The sequence below is a fragment of the Helianthus annuus genome, chromosome 8, assembly GCF_002127325.2.
Source record: "Helianthus annuus cultivar XRQ/B chromosome 8, HanXRQr2.0-SUNRISE, whole genome shotgun sequence".
Lineage (NCBI taxonomy): Eukaryota > Viridiplantae > Streptophyta > Magnoliopsida > Asterales > Asteraceae > Helianthus > Helianthus annuus.
In genome coordinates, this window is record NC_035440.2 from 74150819 (window position 1) to 74174337 (window position 23519).

The window sequence follows — 23519 nt, forward strand, 5'->3', positions numbered from 1 at the left end:
TTCTAACATGCTTAGCTCGTCACTTTTAGTTTAGTGCTTATATAGGGTCGTAAGGTAAGCGATCTAAACCATCGCTTATACTTTCGAACCCGACCCATTTGGTCGATCATTAGGATCCAACCAAACACATTAGGTGACCATAGCTATAACCTTCCAAGGTTATACCTTGTGGTCACGATGTTAGGCGTTCCAAACGCGTTCTACGCGAACGACGCGTTAAGGTAGCATAAGCTACCTAAACGGGTTGTGATGGGTCGCAAGCACTTAGGTTAGGTTTCATTTTAGTATGTAGGCTTTGTTAAACCATATTACACGAGTCTCCATACTCGTTTGGTTTACGAACCCGCATACTATCCGATCCTTCCGATTTTAGGTCCGGTATATTAACATAGCTACCTATTAGGTGCCGTTTGATATTCCGTGATCTAGCATTGTTTGGTTATTACACAAGAACTCCAAAGCAATCTCAGGTGAGTACATTGAACCCCTCTTTTACTGTTTTCTAAATTGTTTTGGGGTGAAACACATGTGCCTATCTGTTACATTCATGCTTTCCATGTTTTCACATCATATGCCTGCTATGTTGTTAGTACATTATAGTACACGATTTCATTACATTTCATGCTATGTATGCCCATTGTGTGGTACTTAGTACATTGATTTACATTACATTTCTGTTGCATATGTTTACTCAGCATATGGACACATTGATTTACATGAACATTTCTGTTGCATATGTTTACTCAGCATATGGACACATTGATTTACATGAACATTTCTGTTGCATATGTTTACTCAGCATATGGACACATTGATTTACATGAGCATTTCTGCTGCATATGTTTACTCAGCATATGGGCACATTGATTTACATGAACATTTCTGCTTCGTATATTTACTTAGCATACTTAGTACAATTGTTTACATCACATGCCTTCATTTTGTTATGACATTTGGTTTGTTTAACATGGGACATTGCATTCATTAACATTGATCACGCCGTTCGTTAGTAGGTAGTGGTACCATTGGAATTGACAACTCCCGTTCCTGAAATCCTGGGTTTGATAGGATTGTAAGGAATTACCGAATTCGATATACATAACTTAGATAAACCTTTAATTTGTTTAAGGGTTTATCGCCACAGTCTCAAGGCTTGGATGTATGCATATTTCACAATACCGCATAAATGTTAATATCAATAGAGCATGCATTTTTCCACAGAACATAACGTTGATTTAAACCACGTTTTACTTCAACGACTTGTTTTGTGCATTTTACATATGGTTTAAGTTGACACATTTCGCTTACCGTACATGATACATTTTGGGATACACATTACATGATTTACATTGAACATAAACACGTTGACATTGTCATAAACATTTGGTGGTTTACATTGAACATAGACATTTGACATGAGTTACACAATAACACTTGACAATTGAGTTATACAAGAACAATCTTACATGGTGGATGGTTTGGGTAAATGGTTTGAGTAACGTGGAGTATGTAATATGATGCAAACATGGTGGATACGCCGCTGGTACTTCCTATATATAAATGTTTGTATAATATTACATATCTTAGCGTTATCTAAATCATTTCAGTTTAGACATATAACATTTTATACAAATAACATACCTTTCATAAAACATTGTCTTACAAAACAACTTATCTTATTCAACTCATTTTACTAGGTTATTCATTTAACCTTTCGTTCATCTATACACATCATCTGATATTATCGTTTTTCAAATGGTTTACAAAGCGAGACAAATTACAAGGTTCATGACTGACTGTTATTAAACATTTCTTTAAAACTCAAGTCATAAATCCCACTTTCACAAAACCTATGTATCTCACAGGCATTTTTATGCTGACGTACCTACTTTCACATGTGTTTTCAGGAGTTGTTCCATAAGATGTTGATCACGATTGTGCCTTAGAGACTAAAAGTGAAGATAGAACTAGTATAACTATGTTTTGAACTCTGTACTTCCTTTTAAGACAATGTAACACCCGTGTTTGATAAATAAAATGTAACTTTAATTTCCATGGTTGTATAACAATTAATTCTGTCCATAACACTCCCCAACGTTTCCGCCGCGGTTTGTTGTTTTAACGCGGTCGGGGTGTGACAGAAGAGTTGGTATCAGAGCCATTGGCTATAGGGAATTAGGTTAATAGTAATGCTGTGACCTAGACTATAACTTTCTAGGACCCTAACACAAGTTGTCTTGTGTTTAGATCTTAAAACATGCACTTCACCTATCCTTAGGTGATAACCACAACGGGAACTTCGGTTCCGAATCCGCTTTGAAAATTAATCATCTGTTCTAGGATGATTGATTACTAGGTTTTGAACCCTCTGTTATAAGGTTTTGAACCCCTTTGAATTTTCAAAAATCCCGTCAAAGTTTTGGGTTAATAGTGTGAACACGTGCGAACTGGAAGAGTGAATGCCTGTACCCTGGGTTTTCTGTCTAAGGCTAGAGTGTTCGTACAAATCCACATAATCGGACCAGTCACTCTTACCTGGGAACTCTTGGGGTGAGTGTTCACTTATAGGCGAGCATGTCTTCGCAATACACTAATTCTGACCCATTTACTTTGACTAGACATTTCATGTCGCTTGTTTGCTTTGCGATGCATGACCGCCATCTTTGCTTTTGTTGATTTTGCTTCATCTCATTCTCTTCATCCAATCATCTCACTCGTTTCATTTCATGTTTTTCTCTTCTAGAATTCCTCCTCGACGCGACAACCAGATAGCTACTGCCGAGCTGGCAGAAATTATTGCACAGCAGATGGTTGCTCAATTCCCAAATCTCTTTGCTCAATGGAACCAGGCCAACAACAACAACAATGGTACATGCAAATACAAGGATTTTAACTCGGCTAAGCCACTCAAGTTTAGTGGTTCTGAGGGAGCAACTGGGCTTCTTCAGTGGTTCGAGAGCATCGAGAACACTTTCAGTCATGTGCAGTGTCCTGACAATCGCAAGGTCGAGTTTTCTTCGAGTGTGCTTCAGAAGAGGGCTCTTACGTGGTGGAACGGGGTTATGAGAGATCAAGGTGCAGAAGTTGCTCTAGCTCAGACATGGGCTGAACTGAGAGCTCTTATGATGAGGGAGTTTTGTCCTCGTCATGAACAACGAGCGTTGGAGAAAGAATTTGATGTTTTGAAGCAAGATAGTGGCGAGCACAGGGCTTATACTGATAGGTTTGAGGAGTTGAGTCTGCTTTGCCCGACTATGGTTACCCCACTCGATAAGGCTATCGAAAGGTACATCGACGGCCTGCCTGACTCAGTACAAGACATCCTTACTGGTAGCAACCCTACCACACTCCGTCAGGCGATCGAGTTATCAGCGACGTTGACTGAGTCGCAGATTCGAAAGAATAAATTACACAGGAAGGGTGACAAGGGCAAGAAGCAGTCGGCTGACAAGGAAGATAGCAAGAAAGGTCAAAACAAGAATGGAAAGGATTCTGGTTCATCAAAAAGGGCAAAGAAGCGTAAGGCTTCTCAAAACTATGCTGTCACTGCCCAAGCTAACCAGGCAGCTCCCAACCAGCCTCCAGCAAAGAAGCCCTATTCAGGAAGTGCACCTTTGTGCAATCAATGCAACAGTCACCATCAGCCGCAACATCAGTGTCGTTTCTGTACAAACTGTGGGAAGTCAGGTCATCTTGCCGATGTTTGCCGGTTTGCTCAAAATCGCGCAGTTCAGAACCCTGCTCAACAAGTTGCTCAGCAACAGGGTCAAGCTGCACGACCAAACTACCCACCAGGTGCTTGTTATAACTGTGGGGATCTGACCCACTATAGAAATCGGTGCCCCAGGCTAGCCAACCAGAACCAGAATGCAAACCAGAATCAGGCTCAGGCTCGAGGGCGAGTCTTCAACATGAATGCTCAAGAGGCACAAGCAGACAACGAAGTGGTGAACAGTACGTTCTTTATTAATAATCAGCCAGCATCTGTTCTTTTTGATTTGGGTGCCGACAAGAGTTTTGTGTCATTGTCTTTTGAGACAATGCTTCGCGTGTCTAGAACAAAACTAAGTAAACCTTTGACAGTAGAGGTTGCCAGTGGTGAACCCGTTGTTCTTAATTCTGTTCTACGCAACTGCCAGTTGAACCTTAACGACCATATTTTTCCTATTGACCTCACGGCAATGCAACTTGGAAGCTTCGACGTTATAGTGGGAATGGATTGGTTATTCAAGCATCGCGCAGAGATAGTTTGTTCTGAGAAGATTGTTCGTGTACCGCTGTCGACAGGCGAGATCCTATAGGTTCGTGGTGAGAAGCCTGCCGGTGGTCTCAAACTCATGTCTTGTTTTAAAGCACGGAAGTATCTACGGAAGAAATATGTGGCTTTCTTAGCACATGTTACAGCAGATAAAGGCAAAGGTAAGTCTATTTCAGATATTCCTGTCGCTCGGGATTATTCTGAAGTTTTCCCTGAAGAGTTACCTGGTCTACCTCCAGCACGCCAAGTCGAGTTCTGTATTGATCTCGTACCTGGTGCAAATCCCATTGCCAGAGCTCCATACCGTCTTGCACCGTCTGAGATGCAAGAATTATCTAAACAGCTTCAGGAGCTCTCCGACAAAGGTTTTATCCGTCCTAGCTTTTCACCTTGGGGTGCTCCCGTTCTTTTTGTAAAGAAGAAGGATGGATCTTTTAGGATGTGTATCGATTATCGTGAGCTTAACAAGCTCACCATCAAGAATCGATATCCCCTACCTCGCATTGATGATCTCATTGATCAATTGCAAGGCGCTTCTTACTTTTCAAAGATTGATCTTCGATCTGGATATCATCAACTCCGGGTGCATGAAGAAGATATTCCAAAGACAGCGTTCCGTACTCGTTATGGACATTATGAGTTCACAGTCATGCCATTCGGTTTGACTAATGCTCCTGCTGTTTTCATGGACTTAATGAATAGGATCTGCAAACCTTACTTGGATAAGTTCATCATCGTTTTTATTGATGACATCTTGATATATTCTAAGACGCGAGCCGACCATGAACAACATCTCCGTCTTACGTTGGAACTCCTAAAGAAAGAGCAACTTTTCGCCAAATTCTCCAAGTGTGAATTCTGGCTTAAGGAGGTTCAATTCTTGGGACATATTGTCAACGAACAAGGTATTCACGTAGATCCCTCCAAGATCAGTGCGATCAAGGATTGGGATACACCTACTACTCCTACTGAAGTTCGTTCTTTTCTTGGTCTAGCGGGTTATTACCGCCGCTTCATTGAGAACTTCTCAAAGATTGCAGTTCCTCTAACTGCTCTAACTCAGAAGAACAAGCCATTTGACTGGGGAGTCAAACAAGAGGAAGCGTTTATGACTTTGAAACAAAGGCTTTGCGACGCGCCTGTCCTAACATTGCCTGAGGGCAATGATGATTTCGTCGTTTATTGCGACGCATCTAAATTAGGTCTTGGCTGCGTCCTGATGCAAAGAAACAAAGTCATAGCATACACATCAAGGCAGTTGAAGATACATGAGAAGAACTACACCACTCATGATCTGGAGTTGGGTGCAGTTGTCTTCGCTCATAAAATCTGGAGACACTATTTGTACGGTACAAAATGTGTGGTTTTCACAGACCACAAAAGTCTTCAACATATCTTCAATCAGAAAGAGCTCAACATGAGACAACGACGTTGGGTTGAACTTCTAAACGACTATGACTGCGAAATTCGCTACCATCCTGGTAAGGCGAATGTCGTAGCCGATGCATTGAGTCGTAAGGAACGTACTAAGCTTCATTGTGTACGTGTCCAATCTGTTATTCAAACTGATATCCAAGCCCGTATTTCTTAGGCTCAACAAGCTTGTGTTTCACAAGGCTTGATGGATAAGGAATTTCCTTATCACATAACACCTGCTCTTGAACTGAAGGACAATGGATCGTATTACTTCATGGACCGTTTGTGGGTCCCGAGCCAAGATAATCTTCGTACCTTGCTTATGGATGAAGCCCATAAGTCTCGTTATTCTATTCATCCTGGCTCAGATAAGATGTATAAAGATCTTCGTATTCAGTATTGGTGGCCTGGTATGAAGAAAGACATTGCCTTATACGTATCCAAATGCCTTACTTGTCTTAAGGTTAAGGCTGAACATCAGCGTCATGCCGGTTTATTGGAACAACCGGAGATCCCAGTTTGGAAATGGGAAAACATTACTATGGATCTCATTACTAAACTTCCGCGCACAAAGAAAGGTCACGATGCCATCTGGGTAGTCGTTGATCGTCTTACCAAGTCAGCGCATTTCTTGCCAATCCGTGAGGATTTTTCGGCTGACAAACTTGCTTAAATATACGTGGATGAAATTGTAGCTCGACGTGGTGTTCCTTTGAACATCATTTCTGACAGAGATGCTCGTTTCACTTCTCATTTTTGGAGAACCATGCAATCTGCTATGGGGTCCCAACTTAATCTGAGCACAGCTTATCATCTGCAAACGGATGGTCAATCTGAAAGAACAATCCAGACACTGGAGGATATGCTTAGAGCTTGTGTGATCGATTTTGGTGGTAGTTGGGATTCACATCTCCCATTGATTGAATTCTCCTACAACAACAGTTATCACTCCAGCATCAACATGGCTCCTTTCGAGGCTCTCTATGGTCGAAAATGTCGTTCACCAGTCTGCTGGAATGAGATCGGCGAGGCTCAACTTACTGGACCTACCCTCATTTTAGAGACAACAAATAAGGTTAAGAAAGTTCGTGATAACCTTCAGATAGCTAGAAGCCGTCAAAAGAGTTACGCGGACCTAAAACGCAAGCCCTTGGATTTTCAAGTCGGTGATCGTGTATTACTTAAGGTCTCACCTTGGAAAGGTGTGATCAGATTTGGAAAGAAAGGAAAACTTGCACCTAGATACGTTGGACCATTCAAGATCGTCGAAAGAATCGGTAAGGTAGCCTACAGACTTGAGTTACCTCCTGAACTTGGAAATGTTCATCCAACCTTCCACGTGTCCAATCTCAAGAGGTGTTTAGCTGATGAGAACCTCCACATACCGCTTGACGAAATTCGTGTTGATAAAACACTGAAATTTATTGAGAAACCAGTGGAAATCATGGAACGTGAAGTCAAGTGGCTTAAACGCAAGCGCATTCCTTTGGTCAAGGTTCGCTGGGAATCTAAACGTGGACCCGAGTTTACTTGGGAACGTGAAGATCAAATGAAGGCGAAATATCCGCATCTTTTTCCACGAGTTTCCTCTAAATAAATTTCGGGACGAAATTTCCACAAGTAGGGAAGACTGTAACATTTGTGCTTGTAATCATTGTGAACAGTTCAGTTATCAATAAAACAATGTTATTTTATCCCAATGTTTGTTTGGTTGTGTTTTACATTTTTCATATTTTGACTTTTGTTCAATTTCAAACTCTACATCGCTTTCTGGAGAGTTATACGCTAACTGGTGCTTAAACGTGCTCAGTTTAATGCGACAAATACTCCGGAACATCAACATATCTTAAATAACCTTTACATAACTTAGAAATAAGTTTTGAAGGCTTTGGTATGGCAAAAACAAGTTAATTCGCTTACAGGGACTAAAATTGACAAACTGCGAAAGTATGTCAATTCGAACTGTAACGAACATTCTGGAACATGTCCATGAGTTAAACATACCATAAATATCCTTTACATAGCTTAGAAATAGGCTTTGAGAGGTTTGGTATGGTAAAACAAACTTTTGGATCATTCAGGGACTAAAAGTGTCAAACAGTGCACATGTTTGCACTTTCGCGCATAACTTACGTTCTGAATACATCTGGACATCCAAAAATTTATGTAAGCATCCTTATATTATGCCTTAGTGTTTGGCATGAGAAAAATCCATTTGTCGCGTCATTTGGATCATTTTTCGCGCTTATGCGCATTCCGTCGTAATTAACCGAACATCGCGATCGTACAGCCAAACGAACCAACATCCGGAACATTTTTGAGCATGTTTCATGTCCACAATGTTTAGGCATCATTTTAGGGCCTTAAAGTTGGCTTTACGGGCCTTAGAAGTGTCGGAAATGGCTTAAATACGCAACAGGGACCAAAACTGCCATTTTTTAAAGTATATGCAGATCAGACAGGCCCAGGCGGCCCGCCTGAGTTTCTGCATATCCTGATGCGGGCCGCATGGCACTTCCAGTAACCAAATTTTTGTCTTTCTTGCAAATCTGGCCTTTCAAACACACCAAAGGGCAATGCCCTTTCACCCAATAAAGAGCCAAGGGCCATTTTCAGTAACCACAACATTTTGACAAGTGGACGCTCAAGATCTTGGCACGATATTCAAGAAACGATCCTAACGGCTCTACTTTTCCTATAAATACACCCCCCTTGATGTAAAACCCACACAAATCTGATCAAAATGCTCTAAGTTGATGCCATTGCTTCATACCTGAGCTCTTTGATCAAGATTAGCATTCGGGGACCCTCCGTAAGTATTCTTTCGCTCTTTTATTCGCTTTTCGAGTCCGAAAGTCAACGTTTTGTTGACTTTCTTCATTGACCAGCCTATGGTCAACCCGTAGTTCATGGAACTTCATAACGTGAGCGTGATCACGATGATTATAGTCTGTAGTGACTATACCTACTGATTACCACGTTATCTAGGCTCAGTGACGAGTCATAGTTTCGGCCAAAATATGCATTCTTGCATATTTTGTAACCAAACTACTCGTGAGCATCAAAGCCGTTTGTTTTGATGCCAAACCTGTTTTCTAATCTTAGTTAAGCATGTTCTAACATGCTTAGCTCGTCACTTTTAGTTTAGTGCTTATATAGGGTCGTAAGGTAAGCGATCTAAACCATCGCTTATACTTTCGAACCCGACCCATTTGGTCGATCATTAGGATCCGACCAAACACATTAGGTGACCATAGCTATAACCTTCCAAGGTTATACCTTGTGGTCACGATGTTAGGCGTTCCAAACGCGTTCTACGCGAACGACGCGTTAAGGTAGCATAAGCTACCTAAACGGGTCGTGATGGGTCGCAAGCACTTAGGTTAGGTTTCATTTTAGTATGTAGGCTTTGTTAAACCATATTACACGAGTCTCCATACTCGTTTGGTTTACGAACCCGCATACTATCTGATCCTTCTGATTTTAGGTCCAGTATATTAACATAGCTACCTATTAGGTGCCGTTTGATATTCCGTGATCTAGCATTGTTTGGTTATTACACAAGAACTCCAAAGCAATCTCAGGTGAGTACATTGAACCCCTCTTTTACTGTTTTCTAAACTGTTTGGGGTGAAACACATGTGCCTATCTGTTACATTCATGCTTTCCATGTTTTCACATCATATGCCTGCTATGTTGTTAGTACATTATAGTACACGATTTCATTACATTTCATGCTATGTATGCCCATTGTGTGCGTACTTAGTACATTGATTTACATTACATTTCTGTTGCATATGTTTACTCAGCATATGGACACATTGATTTACATGAACATTTCTGTTGCATATGTTTACTCAGCATATGGACACATTGATTTACATGAACATTTCTGTTGCATATGTTTACTCAGCATATGGACACATTGATTTACATGAGCATTTCTGCTGCATATGTTTACTCAGCATATGGGCACATTGATTTACATGAACATTTCTGCTTGGTATGTTTACTTAGCATACTTAGTACAATTGTTTACATCACATGCCTTCATTTTGTTATGACATTTGGTTTTTTTAACATGGGACAATGCATTCATTAACATTGATCACGCCGTTCGTTAGTAGGTAGTGGTACCATAGGAATTGACAACTCCCGTTCCTGAAATCCTGGGTTTGATAGGATTGTAAGGAATGACCGAATTCGATATACATAACTTAGATAAACCTTTAATTTGTTTAAGGGGTTATCGCCACAGTCTCAAGGCTTTGATGTATGCATATTTCACAATACAGCATAAATGTTAATATCAATAGAGCATGCATTTTTCCACAGAACATAACGTTGATTTAAACCACGTTTTACTTCAACGACTTGTTTTGTGCATTTTACATATGGTTTAAGTTGACACATTTCGCTTACCGTACATGATACATTTTGGGATACACATTACATGATTTACATTGAACATAAACACGTTGACATTGTCATACACATTTGGTGGTTTACATTGAACATAGACATTTGACATGAGTTACACAATAACACTTGACAATTGAGTTATACAAGAACAATCTTACATGGTGGATGGTTTGGGTAAATGGTTTGAGTAACGTGGAGTATGTAATATGATGCAAACATGGTGGATACGCCGCTGGTACTTCCTATATATAAATGTTTGTATAATATTACATATCTTAGCGTTATCTAAATCATTTCAGTTTAGACATATAACATTTTATACAAATAACATACCTTTCATAAAACATTGTCTTACAAAACAACTTATCTTATTCAACTCATTTTACTAGGTTATTCATTTAACCTTTCGTTCATCTATACATATCATCTGATATTATTGTTTTTCAAATGGTTTACAAAGAGAGACAAATTACAAGGTTCATGACTGACTGTTATTAAACATTTCTTTAAAACTCAAGTCATAAATCCCACTTTCACAAAACCTATGTATCTCACAGGCATTTTTATGCTGACGTACCTACTTTCACATGTGTTTTCAGGAGCTGTTCCATAAGATGTTGATCACGATACTAGGGCGGACATGTGCCTTAGAGACTAAAAGTGAAGATAGAACTAGTATAACTATGTTTTGAACTCTGTACTTCCTTTTAAGACAATGTAACACCCGTGTTTGATAAATAAAATGTAACTTTAATTTCCATGGTTGTATAACAATTAATTCTGTCCACAACACTCCCCGACGTTTTCCGCCGCGGTTGCATGTTATACCCGGTCGGGGTGTGACATAAACAATCAGAACTCTCCCTCTCAACAAACTATTTTCCCATTATGATCTCAAAACACTTAAGTTTATTTTAATCAAAATGGTTTTTCCGGAAAAATTAGTTTGTTTAGCAAACATTTGTAGGTTCGGGGTTACTCATCACATTGTTTTCTTCAAACATTAGAAAGATTTATCATTTTCAGTTTCAAAACCTGTAACGCCCTGCGTTTTCAAACTTCCTACATTTAGAAACCTTACGTGAAATTCTAAATTTGGAAATCTTGTGTTCTTATAACCATTCTTTCATTGTAATCGTTGTAAAATACGGAACTTGCTTCGTAAATAAAACTTGTACATTACACTTTTTACCTAGTTAAATCATGTTTTATCTCATATTTCACCTTGTTACAAGTTAGGGGAAACATTGTTGCACATTATTACACAACTTAACTAACAAAATTACTCATTATAATGTTTTAAAAAAATAAAAAAATAAAGAAATATGGCAGCCCCAATTCAGCAAAATTCAGCCCATATAGTTGGGTTTTGTGGGCTAGTTTCAAGGTGTAACCCCTTCTAAACACTTCCAAAGCCCAACCCATTGAAACCCTAATCCTTCCCCCTATAAATACCACTTATAACCAGCCTCCATACCACTTTTGCAACCCTAAAAACTCACAAAACATCCACCAAACCGTAGCTGAAAGTAAGGGTTCGAGTAGATTGACACCCCTTCACGAAAATGAGCATAACTCACTCAATTCTTATCCGATTCACTCGATTCTTTTTCCTACTTGCTTGTATAATCATGGGGTTCGATTCCTAGACTTCTCCTTGGAGAAATCAGACCTGGAAATGCCCCGAAATAGTCCATAAACTTTCTGTTTGTTTTTATGTTCATCAAAAACTTGTTTAAACCTATGCAACTTGTGTCTAACACATCTCATACCTATGTCCTAATGCTTACAACTTATCCCATGGTTGGTTAAGCTTAAAAACAAGGTTGAGACATCTAAATCAGAGGTTAAAACCTCATAAACTTTCTGTTTTTAATTAGGGTTTTACCCACAAGTAATGTTCAAGTGTGAAACTTGTTGAATGTGTGATGGTTGGATTAGCTTGGGCTATCCTTCATAAGAATCCACTCATTACTTGATGTTTTGCTATAGATTAGTTGTTGTTAATACCTTGATACTTGTATGTTCATGACCCTCCTTGTTGTTTATAACAACAAGTGTAGTGGTGAACAATAGAGGTGCCTAAATGGAAGCTTGTTCTTCCTACCTCATGTATGTATTCTATGACACAAAGAGGTACCTAAATGGAGACATTAATCTCCTACCTCATGCTTGAATCATAAGACTTGTAAACTATATAATATCTAAGTTATTCTATATGTATACATCTAAGTAACTAAGACTTGATGATGACTTAATAGTTATTTGTTAAGTGGACGTTACATCATCTATGACCATGCCCTTGTTACGACTCTAATGGATCTTAGAATCCATGAAATCATACCAACTCTTTTGAGTTTCAATAGTGTCAAGAACAAGAGTTATGCGTACAAGATGATTATTTTCACCTATGTTACTTTCTATATATTAAAAACTCCGAATCTATAATCTTCCGTTATACGCCAAACTCACACACCTACGTTTCCTTGTGTAGAAGGACAAGGTGCTCCGAACTAATTCATCTACAAACTTGCTCTCGGAATTTCAAGTCACCACTTGTAAACCGTGAGTATACTCGTATTTCCCCCTTTTTACTTTTACCACTTTTGGGGTGTAACATGTTTACCTATTAACTTACACATGAACACTTTATTAAACACATGAACGTTCCTATAACATGCTTGTATACGTGATGACTTGATACTTTAAACTTGGGTTATTCTTATGTGTTGAACTTATCATTAACTTCGTACGAGCCAAACCTTGACATATGTAGCGCTATAGGATTAACGACCCGCCCGTAAACTTGAGGTTATGTCTTGAGCATATTGCGTTTTCTTGGTTTGATATGTTAGACACATGCCATATTTAAGGTTTATCTTGAATCATATGCTTGCCATGAGGAATTGATCACACTTTTTAACTTATGCTATGTACGTACCAAACTTGTATACTCGCCTTTGCTTTTGCATTGAATTGTATTTTTAAACATGTTACAGGTTGATGATGATGAAATGAAAACGGATAGCAAAGATGCCTAAATACTCACTTAGACGTTTAGGTTTAAAGTGTTGTATCAATTTTGTTTATGTTATGTTGAACAATGTTGTTATTTGCTTTTCTTGTAATGTTTTGACATTTATTTTGGAAATGAAATTTGGATTATTAAATTATTGTCACAAATAGCGTTATGATGTCTCGAGCAATCTTCACACTTCGTCTCATCCCGATGTTTCCGCCATTGGTTGGGGTGTGACAGATTGGTATCAGAGCCATAACTATAGGGAATTAGGAAAAGTAGGAATGCTTTAGCCTAGTCTATAGTTTTAGAGCCTTATTCTTATGTTTTACTTGAAACTACTTGCATGCTACCTTATTTGCTCTTATTTATTCTCTTTTGATCTTTTAAGCATATATGTCGCTTATGTGTTAACACTTGACATGCTATACTTGCTTTATTATGTGCTAATACATGTTTTATTGTCCCACTCATTATGTGCTATTCTTAATATGCTTCATTGTGAGTTTATATTTGTTGTTTATTCCTTTAACATACTCTTTCCCTCATGCATTTTACTCGACTATTCTAAATCCGTAAACACTCGAGACGAATTCACCAAAATAGGCGTGAAACCCACAATTTGGTGAACGACTCTCAATCTACATATTTTTTTTTTACACGAGATATCGCCATTAAGCTAGGAGTGAAATCCACATCTTAATGGTAAAACTCAAATTTCAAATTCTAGTGGACCCTCGTCAACATGTCGAAATTAAATTTTGACCCGACGAGTACCAACCACACTTAGGATACGAAATCGTCAAGTTAGGGGTGAAACCCGCACCTTGTCGACTAGTTCCACTCCTTGGTATTTTTTTTTATAAATCCCGCCAAGTCTCGAAACTTCGATTGATTTGGGACATGTAGTAACCGGAAGGGTAAATATCGTTAACCGACTTGTCGGCGAGAGTATTTTACCTATTAGGCCAAAGCATGCTTCTCAAATTCAAAAGACTTTTCGACCACTTTGGTTAGTCAAAGTTCCATTTGGAACACTCCAAACTTTGGTCAAACATGTGTTTCTATTGTTCATTTTATACGATGCAATCTTTCAACCTCGAGTTTACCTTTGATTTCTCTTTTCACACGCACAACATATCGAACCTTTTCGATACATTTATATATGCATGATTTTCATATAATTTAAATTCATATTCCTTGTAACAACTAGTGGAGAGGTATCATCGAGATTGGAGTGACTTCCTTACCTTGACGATTGACTCCACCCCTCTTCCCTTAAAACGACCTCACCAACGAGTTAGGGGTGATTCCCTTACCTAGGTGATCGTTACCAAAACATCTCTTCAAAAATATCTTATTATGCAAACTCGATCATATTTTATACCCAAATTGTTTATGATTATTCAAAATACCCACTCATACCGATTTCAAAATGCATTGTTTTATCAAACGTACTTCTTATTCTACAATCTATTTTCACTCAACTCATATACGCGAAATTCATAATCATGTCTTAAAACGTTTTATTGCTCGAACTTCAAAACCTTACGAAATGCTACCTATCAATTTAATCGGCTCAATGAAACTCTTGCCCATGAACTTCATATTCGACTTAATCACTAAAACATGCTCACCTTCTACTTTTAATCAAAATCCAACCAACCTTTCTCAAATACTTATAAGATCTTATAGAAGTTATATGATTGTTTTACCAAATACCCTTTTCAACATCAACAAATCATTTGTTAATTTTTTTAATCACTAAGTCCTTTTGCTAAATTTCTCTTCTAAGGATCCTAGTTTTCACAAGAACCTCCTAAATTCATAATTTCTTCTTTGATGAAACGAACTTACTTTTTAACGAAAACCTTTTTCCTACACCAATTTACAAAACACGTGCGCAAGAAGACTTCATAGGGACCGACCATTTTTTTCGGATTACGTAAACCCTTTTAAACAAAATTAGCATTTCTATTTGTTACAAAATACGTTTTGCATAACCAACGAGTACTTTATGTTCCTTTACATATACAAACTATATTCTACCTTTCAAACCAGGCTCAATCTAATTTTGATTCGATAAACTCAACGTTTTGTTGGAACAACTATACATGCACATCGTCATACACGTTTTAGTCGATATCTCGCGATAACACCATTTATATCGTTCGTATCTACATACTTAGCCTTTCTAATCCCCAATGCCTCAACGTACACTATATACGCAATATTTATTTTTTTATAACTACACCTATGTTCATACGTTTTATGCTTGTACTTATACGCATACTACTTATACGTTTTACGCTTCTGCTTATACACATACTACTTACACGTTTTATGTTTATGCTCATACATACATGCGTATTCATACTTAAACTTATGCTCATACTTTCATCCTTACTCATGGTTCATACATTCGTACCTATACGCGAGCGTAACCTGAGGGATTCGCTTGCGTGGGTCCCACACATACTTAAACATGGACTTGCTTATATACTATATTCTTGTACGTACACATTCTAAACTTTTTATGTATACCCTGATTCATATACAACTAGTACAAGCTATGCGGACCATGCGACGATCAAAATAATCACGGGTGCACACGGGATTATAGTGATAGGCGTATGAGAACCATAGAGTGTGCTACTGCGTATGGTAATACACGAAACGTAACATGACACCGAAGACAAAACGGACGTAACGTGGTCAAAACATGGTGGATACGCCGCTGGTACTTCCTATATATAAGGGTTTTCACCATGTTACCAAACTTTCGTAAAACGTGCCATGAGAAATTCAGTGTGTTGCAGACCTTTTGGACCTAATACAACTTCACGCAACTCACAAACGCATTATATCCGATTATTCATGACGAGACTTCATCCTTAACACACTACGTTCATCTATCCAACACTTATGCTATTCACATACTTGTACTCTTTAAGAGCCATTCGTTCATTCTATACTCGTATTATTTTATACAAAACTCGTTCGCAATCCAGCTTGTTTAAACATTTGAGTCCTAACTTACCTCATTACCTATAAAATAGCCTCCCTATTCTTGATTCTTGTGTAACTATACTTAGTATCTCTCTATTGCTTTATTTAAAGTAACAAACCTTTTCGTTCCTCTCAATAAACAGGTTTTACGAAAGTATGATTTTTTATACTATCCTTAAAAACTTCCCCTTGCAAATCTACCTTGATGTTCTCCAAAATTTGGTACTTTTCAAAACTTTCAAACTTCCCAAGTTTCAATTCTTAATGATCACCTTTATGCCAAAAACTCTTTCAAGCCTTCCTCTTAAATAAATTTCGGGACGAAATTTCCTAAAGGAGGGGAGACTGTAACGCCCTGCGTTTTCAAACTTCCTACATTTAGAAACCTTACGTGAAATTCTAAATTTGGAAATCTTGTGTTCTTATAACCATTCTTTCATTGTAATCGTTGTAAAATACGGAACTTGCTTCGTAAATAAAACTTGTACATTACACTTTTTACCTAGTTAAATCATGTTTTATCTCATATTTCACCTTGTTACAAGTTAGGGGAAACATTGTTGCACATTATTACACAACTTAACTAACAAAATTACTCATTATAATGTTTTAAAAAAATAAAAAAATAAAGAAATATGGCAGCCCCAATTCAGCAAAATTCAGCCCATATAGTTGGGTTTTGTGGGCTAGTTTCAAGGTGTAACCCCTTCTAAACACTTCCAAAGCCCAACCCATTGAAACCCTAATCCTTCCCCCTATAAATACCACTTATAACCAGCCTCCATACCACTTTTGCAACCCTAAAAACTCACAAAACATCCACCAAACCGTAGCTGAAAGTAAGGGTTCGAGTAGATTGACACCCCTTCACGAAAATGAGCATAACTCACTCAATTCTTATCCGATTCACTCGATTCTTTTTCCTACTTGCTTGTATAATCATGGGGTTCGATTCCTAGACTTCTCCTTGGAGAAATCAGACCTGGAAATGCCCCGAAATAGTCCATAAACTTTCTGTTTGTTTTTATGTTCATCAAAAACTTGTTTAAACCTATGCAACTTGTGTCTAACACATCTCATACCTATGTCCTAATGCTTACAACTTATCCCATGGTTGGTTAAGCTTAAAAACAAGGTTGAGACATCTAAATCAGAGGTTAAAACCTCATAAACTTTCTGTTTTTAATTAGGGTTTTACCCACAAGTAATGTTCAAGTGTGAAACTTGTTGAATGTGTGATGGTTGGATTAGCTTGGGCTATCCTTCATAAGAATCCACTCATTACTTGATGTTTTGCTATAGATTAGTTGTTGTTAATACCTTGATACTTGTATGTTCATGACCCTCCTTGTTGTTTATAACAACAAGTGTAGTGGTGAACAATAGAGGTGCCTAAATGGAAGCTTGTTCTTCCTACCTCATGTATGTATTCTATGACACAAAGAGGTACCTAAATGGAGACATTAATCTCCTACCTCATGCTTGAATCATAAGACTTGTAAACTATATAATATCTAAGTTATTCTATATGTATACATCTAAGTAACTAAGACTTGATGATGACTTAATAGTTATTTGTTAAGTGGACGTTACATCATCTATGACCATGCCCTTGTTACGACTCTAATGGATCTTAGAATCCATGAAATCATACCAACTCTTTTGAGTTTCAATAGTGTCAAGAACAAGAGTTATGCGTACAAGATGATTATTTTCACCTATGTTACTTTCTATATATTAAAAACTCCGAATCTATAATCTTCCGTTATACGCCAAACTCACACACCTACGTTTCCTTGTGTAGAAGGACAAGGTGCTCCGAACTAATTCATCTACAAACTTGCTCTCGGAATTTCAAGTCACCACTTGTAAACCGTGAGTATACTCGTATTTCCCCCTTTTTACTTTTACCACTTTTGGGGTGTAACATGTTTACCTATTAACTTACACATGAACACTTTATTAAACACATGAACGTTCCTATAACATGCTTGTATACGTGATGACTTGATACTTTAAACTTGGGTTATTCTTATGTGTTGAACTTATCATTAACTTCGTACGAGCCAAACCTTGACATATGTAGCGCTATAGGATTAACGACCCGCCCGTAAACTTGAGGTTATGTCTTGAGCATATTGCGTTTTCTTGGTTTGATATGTTAGACACATGCCATATTTAAGGTTTATCTTGAATCATATGCTTGCCATGAGGAATTGATCACACTTTTTAACTTATGCTATGTACGTACCAAACTTGTATACTCGCCTTTGCTTTTGCATTGAATTGTATTTTTAAACATGTTACAGGTTGATGATGATGAAATGAAAACGGATAGCAAAGATGCCTAAATACTCACTTAGACGTTTAGGTTTAAAGTGTTGTATCAATTTTGTTTATGTTATGTTGAACAATGTTGTTATTTGCTTTTCTTGTAATGTTTTGACATTTATTTTGGAAATGAAATTTGGATTATTAAATTATTGTCACAAATAGCGTTATGATGTCTCGAGCAATCTTCACACTTCGTCTCATCCCGATGTTTCCGCCATTGGTTGGGGTGTGACAAAACCCAAACAACATTTGTAGAAAATCAAGTACAACTTAATGTCCCTGATTTACCACATTTGAGGCGAAAAATCACCAAAGTGAAATTTCTCAAGAAATATGCCGATTCATGTTCCACGCTTACCAACCTGGGAACTCCGGCAAGTCAGGTTTTTCATTTAAACAGATTCACCCAAGCCTGACGGTCCTTGGGTGATTTTGAATTCTTATTCAACAATGGTGAAAAATTTGCATCATCCATTGTTAAACCAGAATTCTCCTTTTTTACCTCAACCAATGGCTCTTCTGGTTTTGACGAACCAGAATCATTGCCCGCAGGTGGCTTGTCTGACTTTGACCTGTCAGATTCATCGCCGACCATTTTCTTCTTCCTTTTTTCCTCTTTCGTCCTCAGATTTGTATCTGATGAATTCATCTTGCTTGACTTTGCAGCCGAGGAAATTGATTCATCAGAACTCTTATTCTTTCCAACGGATGAACCCGAGTACAAGATCTTCTCGAGATATTCTCTCGCCTTCTTCCTCTTTTTCCTCAGTCTGTCTTTCTGCCCCTGTGAAAGTTTAACTTTCTTTTCTTGAATTGTCTGTTCTTGAACTTTAGGTTTTAGAACCTTCTGTTCATGGGGCTTGACTTTGACTGGAATTTTTGCCAATTTCTGAGAATTAACCCTCAATCTGTCATTCGATTTCCTTGGGCATTCTCCGGCAATGTGACCTTTGATTTGGCAATTGTAGCATCTTCTGGTCTCATAACTCCAATTCCGGCAGTTAACAGCAATGTGTCCTTGATAACCGCATCGGTAACACACTCTGTTATCGTACCGTATACCACCTTCACACCAAACGCTCAGATCATAGCATTGTCTGGCTTGGTGATATTCCTTCCTCATGTTTGCTGGATTTGGCTTTTGAGCACTGTGGTCCGACCTGCACCACTTATTACCAACACTTTTTGAGTTTTCAATTTTTACTTTTTGTAATTTTTCATTGCGATTGGATGATCGATCTGATGAACTTTTATTATCTTTTTGCTTCTGTTCCACTTTCTTCTTCAAAGGTTTTTGCTTAGAGCATTCTCCCTTTTCAGTCGATTGCAGAACAGTTTTCTGAAACTTTTCTTTTGTTTTTAAAAATATTTTTTGTTTTTCAAGTTTTTTATTGTCAACATCAGATTTCACATCACAATCTTCAACTTTGACATTGTCAAAGTTTGTGACATTGTCACTTATTGGAACAGAATTGATTGGTTTTGGACAGGGAAAATTCAAACTGTCTGATTTAGTCACAAAACCTATCAATTTCTTCTCAAGTTCATCAATCTTGCTCCTGGAATTCACAGCTTCGTTTTCAAGTTGAGATATTCTAACAAGATGAGACTTGATTGAATTTTCATTCTCATTCTTCACGTTTTCAAGAACAGACTTTTCATTTTCCAAAGCTTTTATCTGTTCCTGAAATTTCATTTCATTAGCTTTCAAATTCTTATTCTCAAGCTTTATCCAGAAATCCAAATCTTCTGAAGATTTCTGTTTGCTTTCAAGCTCTTTTTCCAACTCTTTGATTTTCTTTTTAGCACATTCACCTTCTTTCTCCAATTTTATAATTTTCTGAAGATGGGAATTTATCATTTTCTGTTTTTCAATGTTGTTTTTGCTAAACACATCTCTCCCATCTTCAAGAATTTTCATTTGATTTTGAAAATCTTTCTCAATTTTTGATTTTTCAATTTCACAATTTTTAATCTTTTCTTCAAACTTCTGATTTTTCAATGTCAAGCTGTTAAAATTACTTAACAGTTTGTTGTTTTCAGCTTTCAGTTTCTCACAAATACCCTGAACCATAAGAATCTGTTTTTCATCAGTTTGCTTTTCACCTTTCAACTTCTAGACTTCTGATGTCAAACTTTCCGCATTCTTCAACAGTTTGTCATAGTCAGTCTTGAAGCTGTCACACTTAGAGCACACTGATTCACAACTTGACAACCCAAACTTTGCAGATTCCTCAGCACTTGAAGCTTCCTTTTCATTTTCCCTGACTGTACCTGCACAAAATATTTTAACGAAATCAAGAGGATTTTCATTTACATCTATATAACAACCTCTCTTAAAATCGTATTTCATCACATATTTTTCCCTAACACATTCAACTATCCTTTTGATCATCTCCTCAATCACATCTAAACCCAAACCCAACACATGATTTTCCAACACTTTAATCATATCTTTTCTTTTCTTTCTACTTTCAACTTCATGAGTTTTAAGTTTGCTGATGAATTTGTTTAGATGTAATTTTGAAAAATTTGAATCCTTCCTTAAATTTTCCAAACATTCACTCCATTCAACAGGTAATGCATCTGCAAACTTTTCTATCTTTTCACCATCTGATAGAAATATCTCATGTTTTTTCAAGTATTCAAGTAAGACTCCATATCGGTTTTCTAAGTCTTCCAAAGTTTCATTCTGCAAGCATGCAAAATATTTAAACCTTTTAACCCATCCATCCTTTTTCACATTTTTATAACTCTCATTAATAAATCCTCGATGCCAATCATTAAATTTCTCAAAATAATAATTTTCTTCTTCATCAAACATCTTGTCCATCAATTAAAAATCCCGACAAGTCTTTGTTGTTCACAAAAGCGAAACAGTGACGATCAAATGAGCGAATCTAATCAGGTTCACAAAAGCGAATCTAGTCAAATCCACAAAAGCGAACCAACTAGTGTTCAAATAAGCGAACCAGCTAGGAGCGAACCAGAAACAATCCTCAAGAGCGAACCTATCAACAACCCTAAGAGCGAACCAGAAACAAACACTAGAAGCGAACCAGTAAACAACCTCAAAAACGAACCAGATTATAATCCAATGAGCGAACCAGTTCAACAACCCAAAGAGCGAACCAGAAAGATGTACCCTCAAGCGAACCTGAAGAGTGAACCTTAGTGCAATTTGGAGCGGACCTATACTCAATACGTATCTAAAAGCGGATCTGTTGAGCGAACCTAGGTGCAATTTGGAGCGAATCTACTACAATGTGTCTGAATAAGCGAACCTATCCACTGTCCGAATAAGTGGACCTAAGTTTGAAGCAGTTTTGACCCATTTTTAGTCCGTAATTCGGTCCGAAACTTTCAAGGGTTTGTCTATGTTCAATAATACACAATCTGTGAAATTTTGGTTCAATTTTGACCGTTAAAACTCACTGAACTGATAAAAGAAGGTGTAGATATCAGAATTTTTGAGCAAAAACGAGCTAAACGGTAAGAACTCTTCCTCCTGAGCTCTGATACCACTTGTAGGATCGTTATACGACCTGACGAGTCGATCAGAAGAGTGCTTAGACAGAATCAGAGGCGGAATTCATTGATTCGGTCTTCGTATAGCTTGATTTCACTATTTAACGTCTCGTTTATTGATCAGCTAACAATTACAAGCTCTGGAGACAAATTGGCAGGGCTTCGCCGTACACACACACAACTGTTCTACAGATCCGCTCATCAGTCACCTATATATAGATATGGATGGTTCGCTTATATGAACATGAACATATAAGCGGACCCTCATACGTTCATATAAGCGAACCTATATGAGTGACACATAAGCGGACCTCCTGACTTGACCTATAAGCGAACCTATCTAATACATGATTTCTTGATTTTCGTTCACTGTACAATCAGCCCTAACCTAAGACTCGAACTAAGATGTAGTCGACAGACAACTGCACCAACACCCCATAACCTACAAGTGGTTGATAAACGAACTTATTTTCCGGAAAAACCATTCTGATTAAAACAAACTTAAGTGTTTTGAAATCTTAATGGGAAAATAGTTTGTTGTGAGGGGGAGTTCTGATTGTTTATGCCAAGCGGATGGAGAATTGAGGCGATTCATATCGGTTGTCATGTTCTGTATAGTTTGTTTAAATGTTTTTGAATTTTAGGGGGAGTAAGAAATTTTCAGAAAAATCCAAAAACATTAGAAAATCTGAAAAAGACAAAAACATGATAAAAATGAAAAATGAGTTTTTGTTGCATGAAAGAGGAAATGATAGTACATCAGTGGACTATCACAACACGCTAAAGAAATGTAGAGTCAAAATGTGATAAACAATCTCACTGTGGATGTGTCAGTAGGTTTTTACACATTTAGTAAATTATGACGAGATATAAACCTAAAAATTCAAACTTGCTTAGTTCGTGGGGAACAATTTCTTGGATATATGGGTAACCCCCGAAATCTTGTTTGAAAGGCCCCTTATTCTAAGATAATAGGTCTTTATACTCAGTGATATCTGGGGTATTATACCGGGACTTCTGCTGAATGGAAATTCTGACCTAGTCCCCATATAATGCTTTCTGCAAAATGCTTGAAACACAGCAAAAGCCCTCAGCAATTATGATTAAACAATAAAATTGATAATCATTGCTGTTGAAGAAAAGATCCTCTAAAGGGGACACACCAAAAGTCGAAGCCATCATCTCTCTGCGTATACGGAAGTATCGACCTGAGCTCTCACGGCCCTCGCAATTTAACCCCTTTACAGATATCATCTGTGGTATACTCACCTGTAAGACTGAATATTGGGATCTGGATATAGGAGTATATTCAAGTTGTGGGACACACGAATACGTTTAAGTAATTAAGACACTAATAGCGTATCTCGAAACAGTTGAAATTTTGTGTAAAAATTTAAGTGGACAAACATATTGACAATCTAAGTGAGTTGTTTAAAACTTAAAATGAAATTAAGCTTAATGGTGTTAGTGATATGTCTCAAAAACTGATATGATCCTCTTGCACGAACTCACAAAAATATTGTCTGTAAATAT